The sequence below is a fragment of the Perissodus microlepis genome, chromosome 11, assembly GCF_051167445.1.
Source record: "Perissodus microlepis isolate ML-2025 ecotype Zambia chromosome 11, ASM5116744v1, whole genome shotgun sequence".
Classification (NCBI taxonomy): Eukaryota; Metazoa; Chordata; class Actinopteri; order Cichliformes; family Cichlidae; genus Perissodus; species Perissodus microlepis.
The window spans coordinates 35,380,041-35,394,086 of record NC_140471.1 but is presented as its reverse complement, the minus strand read 5'-3'; the positions used below and the strand labels follow the sequence as shown (position 1 = coordinate 35,394,086).

The following is a 14,046-nucleotide window of genomic DNA, read 5'->3' as shown; positions in this document are numbered from 1 at the left end:
CGCTGCCACATGTGACATTCACAGAGAAACCCCCGGAACCTCCCACTGACATGACTGCTGTGGGCAAACCTCCACCCACCCCGCTCCTGCTAAACAGGTGACAACAGATTTAAGAGCGAAAGGACTCAGAGCAGGGCGATATGACCAAAAATATTTATCACGATATACATTTGAAAATTTGCGATAACGATATAACTGATGATATAATTGACACTAGACAAAATACTTTACAACTCCACAACTTTATTCGTGCAAAAAAATAAATAAATAAACTTATTTTCACTTAAACAAGCAGCTGTTTTTTTTATGTGCATTAAAGTTATATAAAAATGTAACAGTGCAAATGCAAATTTCTTGCTGACAGTTTAACCAAAAGACATTTCCAGTGGAAACTGGCCGACATATCCTCAGCATAACCATGTTTAATATCCACAAACCTTAAAAAGAGGTTATACACACACAATATGGTAATATTATGTTGAAGCACAGTACGTATCACTCCGCGAGGCTCCTGCCTACGATAGCTGTAACGCTCCGACAATCCATCAAGCGGTGCGGCTTCGTAGCTTAGCAAAGTCGTACTGAAACATTTGACATTCGAGCGCCGTGCACATAAAATCGTTTCGAGGTCAGTAAACACAACCAGAGTTCATACATAAGGCACACGGGATTATAAGGGGCTCTGTCGATTTTCAGAAAAATCAAAGGATTGATTTTAAGTGTGCCGTATTTTCCAAACAACACGGTAATAACGACGGCTCGCTAGCATGCGCTACCAAAAATAGTGCTTTGTTGTGTATCTGACGGACAAAAGCCAAACCAGTTCCACACCACTGAAGTTGCAGCATTTTTACAAACCAGTTCTGGTTCATCCGTTTCATTCAACGATCCGCTTTCGCCCTTCTCATTTTTCCGCCATGTGCATATGAAAACAAAGGCCTTGCGCATGCGCGTTTTACCCATATTTCTATCGCGATATTTCATTTTCTTATCGTTGCCCAGCCCTAGACTCAGTGCTGCCAAATCTTTGATTTTATTTAGTTCCTGCTGTGTTTTACTTGCATCCATTTGAAAGAGTGTAAACACAAAACATGATTTTATTGCATTTTATTTTATTTGCTGGAACACGCAGAACATCGATTTAAACACATTTCTTCAAGTCAAAGACAGTTGCATATAATTTGATTTTTGCTTGATGCAATGTGCATAAAGTTAACCTCTTAAGCCCCAACGCCCCCTGATACGGGGGCAAAAGGTAGGAGATCAGGTAGGCTTGGGGCTTAAGAGGTTAAGATTAAAACTCAAAAAACAGTTTTTCAAAAGAGACTTTTCATTTGATTCAGTTTTATATGATGGATTATGCATAAACAATAGAATGGGGCTGAAAGGTTGCTTTAAGTATTGAGGTTGTGTATCACGTTTTTAAAAAGTAATAAGTAGGGATGGGTACCGGTTCTGACATAAACGGTAGTAACCAGACCAAAAAGCAGCGCACATTTCGGTGCTTCATTTCGGTGCTTTTTTTTTCCTGAGCTGTGATACACTTTGGATTCTAACCAATCATTTTACCTTTCCGAGGATAGTAGGCGGGCCCAGGTACGTACGTTCTTTTAGAGCAGAGCTACAGATTAAAAATGCCCAAAGTGAAGCGGTCAAAGTCTGGCTGTACTTCACAGCAAAAGATGCAAACTCAGCAGCCTGCAACAAGTGCTTTAAGCTGATACTGTGATACTGTGCAAAGGAGGTAACACCTCGAATCCGATGAAACACCTGGCGACGCATAGCGTTTTTTTAAAAGCCGAGAAATGCGGCGTATTTGATAGCTTGCTGCGAGACCTCACACCGTGCACATCTACTGCGGGTGTGGTGCCTGTTATCGAACCCGGAGTTAGCAACATCCCCCAAAAACCCGAAGAGGAGAGTCCTGGCCAGTGTAGCAGAAATGATGATGATGATGATGGCAGCAGCAGCCGTTCTTCTCTGCGTGAGTAGCTTAATGTTGTTCGTGTGTAATTTACGTTGAGTAGGCTAACCACGTTATTACATTAATGCATGTAAGGTGAACTAGCAAACATCATCATAGCTACATGCGGCTGTCTTCTTGTTTGATGGCAGATGCTCCCTTCACCCTGGCCAAAAAGGTTAAAATCATCATCATCATCGTTTATTTGTATAGCACTTTAAGAACACACCAGGCAGACCAAAGTGCTGAACAACACAGATCAAAACAACTACCAAATTAAAAATACCATAAAATCATTACATACAATAAAATAAATAAGAAGGTGTCAGTTTCCTACAGAGTTAAAAGCCAGGGAATAAAAATAGGTTTTCAATCTGGACTTAAAGACCTGCACTGATGACGCTTGTCTAATTTGGAGGGGAAGGTTATTCCAGAGCATCGGAGCCGCAATTGAAAAGGCACGGTCTCCTCTGCATTTCAGCCGCAACTTAGGGACCGACAGCAGCAGCTGCTCAGCTGAACGGAGCGAGCGAGGAGAAACATGTGGCTTCAGCAAATCAGATAAGTAGACAGGAGCCAGACCATTTAAAGATTTAAAAACCAATAAAAGGACTTTAAAACGAACCCTAAATTCAATGGGAAGCCAATGCAAGGAAGCCAGAACCGGAGTGATGTGATCGAATTTCCTACTACCGGTTAAAAATCGCGCCGCCGCATTTTGCACTAACTGCAGGCGTGACAAGGTGCCCGACCCGACCCCTATTAAAAGGGAATTACAATAGTCCAGACGTGAGGTGATAAAAGCATTAATAAGAGTTTCCAAATTGGGTTTAGAAAGGAAAGGCTTAACCTTCGACAGGCGTCTGAGGTGATAAAAAGCTGATTTTACCACCCCATTTACATGACCTTCAAAAGTAAGCGCAGAATCAAGTTTAACACCAAGATTAGTGATTGAACTTTTCAGATGAGAGGTCAAATCACCAAAATCAACATCTGGGGTATCAGTAGAACGATGCGGGCCATATAAAATTACTTCCGTTTTGCGACCATTAAAATTCAAAAAATTATTTGCCATCCATAATTTAATATCGCTAAGACAGTCAAGCAGTGGTTGACATGGGGAGGTATCCAAATGACTAAAAGGTAAGTAAAGCTGACAGTCATCGGCATACAAATGAAATGACACTCCGTGTTTACGAAAAATCGCACCAAGGGGGAGTAAATACAGCGAGAAAAATAATGGCCCAAGGATAGATCCCTGGGGCACACCCCAAAGCAGAGGGGCCACAGAGGAAGCGGCCAGTCCCAGCTTGACACAAAAACTCCTTTCGGAAAGATATGATTTTATCCATGACAATGCCAAACCAGAAATTCCCACACAGTGGTGTAAGCGGGAGATCAGCAGGTCGTGGTCCACTGTGTCAAATGCAGCTGTCATGTCCAATAACACAAGCACAGCATATTTACCACGATCAGTAGCAACAAGAATGTCATTCATAACTTTAACAAGAGCTGTCTCCGTACTGTGAAAGGGCTTAAAACCAGATTGGAAGATTTCAGACAGTTGCGAATCGTTCAAATAATCCAACAGTTGGGTATGTACAATCCTCTCCAAGATCTTGCTTAAAAAGGGAAGTTTGGAGATAGGTCTAAAATTTGACATAGTAGAACTATCAAGGCCAGGTTTCTTAAGTAAAGGGTGTATGACTGCATGTTTAAACCCACTAGGAACTTGACCGGTTAACAGACTAGTATTGATAATTTTCAGGATATAAGGTCCAATGATGGGAAATACTTTTTGGAGAAAGCGGGGAGTAACAACATCATTCGGGGAGCCACAGGGCTTAGCATGTAGCACCAACTCCTCTAAGTCGCGCAGAGAAATCGGTGCAAAAGCAGGGAATAGGCTTGAGCAAGGAGGATGCATGGCCGGCTCAACAATAGGTGGAATCAGAGGCCTCAGGCTAGCAATCTTGTCCACAAAAAAGGTAATAAACTTATTGCACATAGCCTCAGAGGACGGCAAAAGGTTGTAACCCTCCACGTTAAGTACAGAATTAATCGTATTGTATAAAACACGAGGGTTGTGAGAGTTGGCCGAAATAAATTGAGAAAAGTAGGAGTGTTTATCGGCCTTAACTGCCCTCTGATAAGTTTTCCAACTAATCTTTAGGGCTTCCAGGGAGACATGCAATCTGTCTTTTTTCCATTGTCTTTCACATTTCCTACATTGTCTTCTAATAGCTCGGGTACGATCTGTTAACCAAGGACTAGTCTTAGATTTATATTTTCTTATTCTCAAAGGGGCAACAACATCAAGCACAGATTTACAAGCAAAGTCAAAATACAAAAGTAGGTCATCTGCAGTGGGCAACTCAGGGCCATAAGACATTAATTTGTCAAACAGTATAGAAAACCGTTCGGCAGTATCAGAGCCAAAGGCACGATAACATCGAACAGGTGCAGCCTGATTTGCAAAAGCGTTAGAAGGAGCAATATCAAATAAGATAGGCATATGATCAGAGAATACTGCATCTTCAACCCGTACATTGCAAACAGATAAACCATGAGATAAAACTAAGTCCAGTGTGTGACCACGTTCTTGAGTGGCACCACTAACAGATTGGACAAAATTAAAAGAGTTCACTAAGTCCAGAAAGTCCTTGGCCAGGGGCTTCCCCGGACAGCAAACGTGAATGTTAAAATCACCAAGCAGGAGGATCTGGTCATACCGTGATGCACAATCAGCAAGAAATTCTGAGAACTCTGATAAGAACACCTTGTTATATTTCGGCGGGCGATAAACAATCGCACATAACAACGAAGGCGAGTGGCCCAGTTTACATAAACAGAGTTCAAAACTGGTGTAGCGAGATGAAGGGAAAAGCTGCTTCAAGTCCAAGTGAGCCTTAAAAACAACAGCAAGCCCTCCTCCGCGACCAGAAGCTCTCGGAACATTAAAAAAGGTACAGTCAGCGGGTACTAGTTCAATGAAAGCGCTTAACTCACCGGGAGAAATCCAGGTTTCAGTCAGGAAGAGTAAATCCAGAACACGAGAAAGAAAAAAATCCTTCAATATGAAGGTCTTGTTGGCCACCGACCTGCTATTTATTAGACCCAGCCTGAGAGGAACTGGGTCCAAAACTTCCGAGGCATTAGCAACCAGATCCACCGGTCGAAGATTTTTCTTGTCAACTCCGTCGTAGACTATGTCGTAGAGGAGAGAGTTTTGCTGGACCATTTTCGAAAGACCCAACAACAGGAACCAGCCAGGAGTCCACCGGATCCAAGGCACGCAATGGCACCAATAGTCGCGGACAAAAGCGGCGGATGCAGTGGAGCTCATGGGGAAAATGAGAAATCCAGGATTTCAGCTTCACAAGACGACCTCCACGGTTACCCCGTCTCCTGCGTCGCTTCCGCAGATCCGGTGACGGTGGTAGGGAACGCCAGTACGGTGGTATTGGTTCCAGATAGGGAGGAAAAAAAGCCTTGGTTGTCATAGTCAGGCCGGTCAGACATCCGGATGGATAAACCTATTTCCAATAATGTCTGGCGATCATAGGAAAAAGTACAACACACATGTAACACAAAGTTAACTAAAAACAATAAAACAAAACAAATAAAGGAGAGCGATAGACGGCGTGCCGAACACACAGGCGCCATCTTGCCTTAGTCATGTTAAGGTTAAAATGACCAAAGAAAAAGTGGAAAACAGTTAAACATGAGAGGTTTTTGGACAAAGTTGGTGTTTTTCCATTGTTTAAGCACTGCTTCCAGCCAAGAGTGATACCATATATGGCCTATAGCTCCAGAAAAGGCTAACATTGTTATCTTTTTACAAAAAACAGCTGAACATGAGAGGTTTTTGGACAAAGTTTGTGTTCTTGATTCTTTAAGCACCGGTTCGAGCACCGTTTAAGCACCGGCACCGTTTCAAAAGTACCGGTGTGGTACTGGTATCGGATAAAACCTAAACAATACCCATCCCTAGTAATAAGTAACTAATTACTTCTGAAAATAAGTAACAGAATTATTTTCTTGGAGAAGTAATCAATAATTATTATTTAATTACTATGTTCAAGTAACTTGACCAACACTGCTGATGGATGACCTCTGTGGAGCACGTCTGAAGACTGTGCATGCTTAGTTTTTAGGACTGTTGAAGTGAATCCAGCAGTTAGTGTTGCCAAAAGTTTGGAAATAATTAGCAAATAATCTTATTTTAAGAAATAATGCAGAAAACATCCTGACTGCCCCCCCCCCCCCCCCCCCCCCCAAAAAAAAAGGACATGCGTGATCGTTCTCTCAATCAGCATCACATCTTTAATGTAAAACAGCTTAAATCCACACTAGATTTTAGAGGGATTAAAGGATGTTCTGGTTCCAGTTCACTCACCACAGCAGACTAACATCATCAGAGACAGCCAGAGACAGATGGACAGCAAGGCATTCATCCTGGACAACAGACACAAACTCACTGAGAGAGCTTCACGACTTTAAACATCAGACTCAACTGACGAGGAAGTGAAAAAGCGCTGAAAATAAACCTTCTTGTTAGTCTGCTTTAACTTTACATGCAGACTGAATATACTACCAAGGAGTATTAGGGCCACATTAAGAAAGAAAAATATTATTAATCATTTCGAGAATAAAGGCAAAATTTCAAGATTACAGGTGTAATTCTATTTGGATATATGTGGTCAGTGTACGCGAGGAAACTGCGACCCTCAAGGAAAAAACAAAAATGTGTGGCGAGTAGAGATGGACTGATTCGATATTACGTATCGGTCGATACTGACCTAAATCACTGGATCGGATATTGGAGAGAAATAAAAAATGTAATCCGATCCATTAAATATCACAAAAACACCTCACAAAACTTGTGACATGGCGTGACTCGGCTCATAACCTTAGCAGAATTTATTTAATATTACTTTCTAACAACAGCAGCACGTTTAAGCTTGATAAGCTGTTGTTAGAATTTATTTAATATTACTTTCTACACCAGGATCCTTTTCTATGTAGCTGACGTAACTGTAAAGGGGCGGATCCAGCAAAGTTTAGCCAGGGGGGCCGATAGGGCATGAACAGGGAAAAGGGGGCACAAAGACATACTTTTCTTTCTTATTCTCATTTAAAATGTCTCGCTTTTAATGAATAATTATCTGAATCTTACAAAGTTTTAATCTGATGTAAAACTGATAGAATTCCTTTACTGTATATAGTAACTATTAAGTCTAATATACCCTATTAAGCTATAGCACTTTTTTCTTTGGGAAGGTACCATCTGTGCAGTCTGCAGTTCTGTTGAAGGAAGATGTTGAATCTATTTAATTACTGTGGAAGAAAAAATTTTTTTACACGTGCATTAAATTAAAGTTGATTACGTCGATTAAGCATCATGAGGCGAAGGGTGGGGGTTCCCTATATTTTTTCCTGGGAGTTTGCAACCCTATTAGTTAGGTTGTATAATATTCCTGCTAAGTTCTCTTTAAAATACCAGAACAGGAAGGATGGTGCAGGTTTAAGTTTATTAGATTGGTCAGTATTGCTGAACTATGAAATATCTTGTGTGCAGTGTATTTTTTGCATACAGGTATAACACAGTAGCTCTAGTTTTGTTTTGCTTGTTTAAACTTGAGTATGGACTTTTACAAAATGCAGCAAGATATTTTTTAAAAAATGTTTTATTGACTATAAAATAAACTAGATCGGATTCATATCGGTATCGGCAAATATCCAAATTTATGATATCGTTATCGGTATCAGACATAAAAAAGTGGTATTTTGCCACCTCTAGTGGCGAGGTGCAGAGCCAACAACTCCCTGTTGAAAGTACTGTACTTGCATTCGGTGTCTCTGAGCACTGAACTGAAAAAGGCAAGCGGCTGCAAGATGCTGCAGCAGGAGGCAGAGGGCCAGCAGTTGTTGGTGCATCCAGGGTGCGGCCAGCGTCATCCAAGGGCTGCAAAAAACTTGAATTCTACAGTGTTTATTTATCGGATGAAATAAGTTAAATGTCACCGATGTGATTGTCCTGCCAGAAACAGCAGGGGTGTCCAAATTCAGAGGCTGCATCCTCCTGAGGACCCGGCCTTCCTGGTCTAAGTGGGCTGGGTCCTCCGAAAGCCGGGTAGGCCGGAAGTGAGCGACTGTGAAATTGGACAGTCTAGCCTTCAGACATACATCACGAACTCTCTCGGTGGAGTGAAACTCAGCCGTCTGCGCCCTGCTATCTAAAATGTAATCTCACACTTCTGTTTAATCAGTTTGACGTTTGACGTTTATTTAGCTGTGTGAAAACCCCAGAGGAACCCTCCCCGAGGGATTAATAAAGTTTCATTTAATCTAATCGAATAACTTTAATCTCAACCAAACCAATTAACTCAAGAACAAATAAAACACTGAAAAACACCAAACAATTACATTTTTAGGTTATCTAAGTGACTTATATATCATGTTTAACCTGATTAGTGAAAGATCATGGGGGTTTGAAAACAATGTGCCGGGAGTCCACTGTTTTCGCCGGAGCAGATATTTGAAGTTTACACAGCTACATTCTTGCCTGAAAATACGTTCAAACTTGCAGCCCAGAAAGAGTGAAAAGAGTAATATTAAAACTAAGTAGCTGCCACCATTGTTGGAAACTGGAATTGGCTGGGCAGCGCTGTGAATTCTGGGACATGGCTTTTACATTTTGTTGTTCGGGTGGAAAATCAGGAGAATGGTGGCTCTGGGAGGTTTTCGGGAGGGGCACTGAAATTCAGGACACTCCTGGAAAAATCAGGAGAGTTGGTATGTATGCCCCAGGTGCGGGTTGTGTAGAGATGCCATATAGGTCCATATATATTTGGACACTGAAACATATTCCAATTATAGTTATATAATGGATATGGACATAATGTGCAGACTCTCAACTTTCACTTGGGGGTATCCATATTCAATTTGGAAGAAGGGTTTAGGAGTTTCAACTCCTTAACATGTGCCACACTCTTTTTAAAGTGATCAGAAGTAATTTGACTATTGACTCAAACATTATTTCATGGGCAGGTGTGGGCAATTCCTTCATTATCTAATTATTAATTAATCAGATAAAAGGCACTGGGGAACTCAGCAACACAAAACGACCCGGACATCCACCGAAGACAACAGTGGTGGATGATCACAGAATTATTTCCATGGTGAAGAGAAACCTGTTCACAAAAGCTGGGCAGGATTCTTCTTTGCAGAACCTCTCAAGTTCTAACAGGTTGGATGGCGAGCATTCCTGCAGGACAATTTCAGATGCTAACTCACGTTTAAGCCTGGACTCTGTCTGAGCACCTCAAGGACATTCACAGACAGGCCTGTGAAGCACTGTGAATACTTTCTGGATGCACTGTATGACTAGGCTGGATGATTTCACAGTGTTTGCATGTTATACCCACATAGCTACATCTTAGCTAACTCATTTCCTCTTTTCTTCATGTCTGCACTCTAAATCCAAACCCACAGATGCAAAGTTTCTGAGGCTTGACTGCAAAGAACATTTTCATCAATACACACATTTTGTGCGCTAACATCAGTGCAGCTTTTTTGTACAGCCTGCTAAAATATGACTTAAAACATCTTTTTGTTCAGAAATGTTTTTTTATTTTATGACAACATTTTTGTTTTTATGCAGATAGATTATGCTGTCATTAGTTTTTTTCTAGGTTTATCTTTAATGCTTGCATCATGCCTGCTTACACTCCAGTTTTACTCTTTAAGTGTAAAAAACACAACATGTCAAGTAAAGTAGATCAGTGCCTTGAAATGACCTGGTTTTCTACGACATATTTTTAGAGAAAGACGTCAACAACCGTGAGCATCATGGAGCAAGTCGCTTATGCTTTCAGTTCAAGGGCGAATCCACAAGCGGTTTCTAAAGAGATGTCGTGGATTACAGTGTTGTTTAGCAATTTTAGTCTATAAGCCAAACGAAAAACTCACAATAACTCTTCAACCTGTAACTGAAAGACTGCAACACACTTCTTCTGAGAGCCGATAAAACCTTCATGGATCTCTCGATCAATATCAGACCTTTGAGTGCAAAAGCAGGTTTAGTCTGTTAATTAAAACAGATATGTGAAAGGTCATAGGTCACTCACCACAACAGGACGACATGATCAGAGCAAGCCAGAGAGAGACGGAGAGCAACACATTCATCCTGGACGAGAGACACAAACTGACTGAGACAGAGAGAGAGAGCGGGGGAGTGTTCAAATAGAAACTCTCCAAACGAGAGAAAACTTACAGCTTTTAATGAGCCTCAGCTTTGTGAGTCGGACCCAACAGGTTTTTTAAGATGAGGCCACTGAACTTAAAGAAAGATGTAAGCGCTGATAATAAAACATAAGGCAGGTCAGAGCTGTTCAAAATAAACAAACAATCACTCGAATAGTTTCAAAAATAAAGTCTTTTATTTTGTCTTTTTTATTACAACTTTCATTGCAGATAAAGCTTCTGTCTTTGGCTCCGCCCACAATCAGTTCCAGATTTGATGGACAACCAATCCCAGCAGGAGCATCAGTTTCAGCTGACCAATCCCTGAGGCCTGAGAGAGGTCACACACAAACACACAGGCAGAAATGTTCAAATTTCACACCATAAACTTTATTGTTTTTATACTGAGTAAACTTAAACTGGCCACTGGCAGCCATGCACGCCCAAACTCAAAGGTTAAAAATGCTGGAATTTTCTGATGACGCTTCTTTTGTGGGTGATGCTGCCAACATTCATGGATTGTAATGTCATTAAAATTCTGTCGTCAGATAAAAATAAGTTAGTGTCATCAACATAAGTGATTAGTTTGTTACAGATGGCGTGCTGGTACCACATCAGAATCCTTATTTCCTTCACAGCTTCCTTTATTCTTCACAGCACAGATTCAATGACGCGAACATCACTCAGATATTTTCACCATATTGAGATGATAAAAGCTCAAAGGTTCTATAACTTTATCTCTGATTATGGAGACACGTGTTACACGCATGGATGCATGCGTCCTCACATGTGTGGCGCTATGATAAAGATAAAGACATGAAAATCGTAGCCCCCCCATTTTATTTTATGCTCAAAGACACTTTCTTTTGGTAAGGCCACTGTTAATGTCGATTGTACTGTTCGCCAGCAGGGGGCACTCGGTCTCGAACGCATCGGTAGCTGGCGCTTCACGAGTGTTAGTCAGTAGTGAAGATGCAGCGTACGGCCCGCGCAGAAAGAACTGATTGACTGTTTTTCTACAGGTAAGCTGGGTGGGATGTTATAAAAGTGACAGACCGCAGTGGCGGCTGATGATGAAGGTCTTGTAGTGTGACAATGTTAGGCTGGAGATTTAATTCCCAAGTTGATCCAGTTGTTAGACTGTGCCAAGAGTCTTTGATTTCCATACAGGTATTTTTTGGGTGAAAGCCACAATATATGTTTTGCACAATAAGAGAAAGTGACTGAATGTTCAGTTCAAGTCAAGAACAACGTTTAGTTGAAATGGATGCAGTTTGATAAATGCAGTTCAGGTTGATGAATAGATGAAAACAAGATAAAACTGTAATGAGAGTTCACTCTGGTATTCATGCATACAGTAAAATGTACTTTTGTGATTGGGCAGTACATAAAAGTGGTGCGTGTGACTATGAAACTGTAAAGTTTAGAGAAAGTAATGCTGGGCTTACGCTGTGCGATTTTTGGCCCATTTTGAGCCGATTTTTGAGTCGTGCGACCGTTTTGGCGATTGGCCCGATTTTGGCCTTCATCGCGCGTCGTGCGTCGTGTAGTATACGTGGGGTAACGAGAAGCGATTAACACCTCACGACCAGCTCCCGATCATCAATCGCTTGGTCCGTCGTGAGGGTGTCACCGCAGTTTCTCACACTGCGCACGCGCAAACACAAATGTCAGCGAAAAAGACGGCGCAGCACGGCAGTGCAGCCTGTGATCTGGGCACAAGCGATGGAGGCACAACTTGTAGAACTTTGGAAAGCTCATCCGAGCCTTTTCCATGTGGCCTCACAAAATTATCACGACCAAAACAACCGTGAAAATAGTTGGATTTACACTGCTGCTCAATCACAGCTGCCTGATCATGTTTTTCATTAGCAATTTAGCAAAGTTGATGGTGGTGGTGTGCGTGTCTGTGTGAGTGAAAGACAGAGAGGGAGAGCGAGCGACAGATTTTCTGTTATAACCTTCATTTTATGGACGCACAGTGTGAGCACTCAGGTCGCATCAGAGCATCAGGCCGTATAGTGTGAGACCTGCATCGTGACCTACGAACTTCTAACCCCTGCGAGTCAATCGCACAGTTTGAACAGGAGCTGAATTGCGCGACTGAAAAAATCGCACAGTGTCTGCCCAGCATAAGGTCATTGTCACTAGAAGAAGTGTTAGTCAGTAGCGAAGAGGCAGCGTACGAACTGAAAGAAAGAACTGGTTAACCTGTCGTTTTTCTATTTTTCTACAGTTTCTGTGAAAAATAAATATGTTGCACGGGAGATGAGTTTGCACATCATTTTCAGCAGTGTCTCGAGTACTGTATGTGACACAAAACCACAAACATGCAGACGGGACAGAAACTCAACAACTTTCATTTCTGTTTATCAAGCGTCTGCAGGAAAGTTAGACCAACTAAAAAGTCACAAGTGAGTGACGGGCTTACACGCCAGCTTTACTTGTAGTTTTGAAGTAACGTCGGAAAAATAAAAGTCAGCTAAACACTGATGGCTGACCTCTGCTTAGCTGTGCTTAGTTTTAGGATTGTTGAAGTGAATCCAGTGGGCATCTGTCAGAAAACCTCCTGAATATAAAGTGGGATTTTTTTCTAATTATTTCCAATATTAATGTTTAAAGTTTTAAAAAGTACAAATTTAAGCTCAAACGTAAAAAGAAATCTTTGGATTTTCTGATGTTAAACACTTATTTTGTGACATGTGTAATCAGGATTTCTGGAGGTGTTTTTGCAGTTCAGCTGTGTTTAATGTGATCGTCCACAGTTATTACATGACATACAGTATGTGACAAAAATAAGGAAAAGCAAAATAAATAAATAAATCTTTTCCAGTTTTAAGTTGTAAATCTGTCCTTTACCAGTACATCTGAAAAAAGATGGCTTACCTTGTTCATGGGGACAAACTCTAGAAAGACACAAGAAAGCACAGAAGCTGCTGTGAGTACAGCTCAGTAATAGTTGTGTTACTAGATAAAGTGTCTGTGTTGTGCAGGTGCTCTGAAGTTACCATAGTAACTGTAGTCATAATAAGAAGTGTAGTTATTCGCTGAGAATTCATACATGTCGTCATGGTGCAAGTTTTCCTTTTCAATGATTCCTGGTGATGAAAATTAAGCAGAAACAATAAATTCATGTGACCTGATGGAAGGTGAGCTAAAAACAAACTACAGACAACCTACAAACTGCTCTACAAGCCTGGCATTTTAGTTTTTTAGTTTTTGATGTTCATGGTTTCATGCACCAAATATTAATGCAGTGGTATGAAGTTGTTTGACAGAGTTCCTGCACTGATGTCTGTGGAGCAAGTGTCTCCAGGACAATTACTCCAGCAAATTCTTAACGGATCTCTAAATTTCTTTTTAAACAATCTTTTTAAAAACTTATGAAACTGTAACTGCAGTAATGCAACAAACATCTTCTGACATCCAGTAAAGTCACGATGGGTCAATCAGCTGGTCGACCTCTGTGGAGCAAGTTTGCTTTTTTAGGACTGTTGAAGTGAATCCAGCAGTTAGCAAAATGATTTGCAATTTTAATATTTAAAGTTTCAAAGCAGCTGCAGCAGTTTATAAGAAATAATGCAGAAAACATCCTGACTGCCAAAAAAAGAACAGGCGTGATCATTCTCTCAATCAGCATCACATCTTTCATGTAAAACAGCTTAAATCTGCACCAGATTAGGATTAAAGGATGTTGTGGTTCCAGTTCACTCACCACAGCAGACTAACATCATCAGAGACAGCCAGAGACAGATGGACAGCAAGGCATTCATCCTGAACGACAGACACAAACTCACTGAGAGATCTTCACGACGTTAACAAGATGACAAAGGTTT

At 41.1% G+C, this 14,046-nt stretch overlaps 1 long non-coding RNA gene across 1 annotated transcript in view; it reads right to left on the bottom strand.

Annotated features, from left to right (window-relative positions):
- The window catches only part of LOC146378400 (uncharacterized), a 27,427-nt gene extending 13,381 nt beyond the window's left edge, over positions 1 to 14,046 (bottom strand). Inside the window, exons 1-4 of the long non-coding RNA XR_014801688.1 lie at positions 13,926 to 14,046; positions 13,219 to 13,308; positions 13,097 to 13,116; positions 10,096 to 10,541 (exon numbers count right to left, since the gene is read on the bottom strand). This is a non-coding gene — a long non-coding RNA (uncharacterized LOC146378400). The remainder of the gene's footprint in view (positions 1 to 10,095; positions 10,542 to 13,096; positions 13,117 to 13,218; positions 13,309 to 13,925) is intronic.